This window comes from Brassica oleracea, chromosome C6 (assembly GCF_000695525.1).
Source record: "Brassica oleracea var. oleracea cultivar TO1000 chromosome C6, BOL, whole genome shotgun sequence".
NCBI lineage: Eukaryota > Viridiplantae > Streptophyta > Magnoliopsida > Brassicales > Brassicaceae > Brassica > Brassica oleracea.
In genome coordinates, this window is record NC_027753.1 from 1,619,595 (window position 1) to 1,619,989 (window position 395).

The following is a 395-nucleotide window of genomic DNA, read 5'->3' on the forward strand; positions in this document are numbered from 1 at the left end:
TTCGGCCGCAGAGCCATAATAAGAGATTATAAAACTCACAACAATGATCATTGATCTTGAACACTCATGAGACAAGTAGTGGACATGTATAGACGAGGTCTATGACCCAGACATGGATCGGCCATACCGAGACATAGGTTCATGATAACCATGCTTAGTACATTGTTCATGAGTACTTGGTTTATCCGACCAAAGTAAAGAGTTAATAGTAGACGATCACGTCTAGACTATGGACACATGCAAACACGATTTGCAAAGACCCAATAGTGATCCCTGAGAACAATATGGTTCACATTATTTAGCACACATGCTTTACCGGGACACTCGATGTCAAGAGACATGAGAAACGACCTAAGAGGTCAAAGTGGTCTAGATACGGCTTAGTAATGAACTTG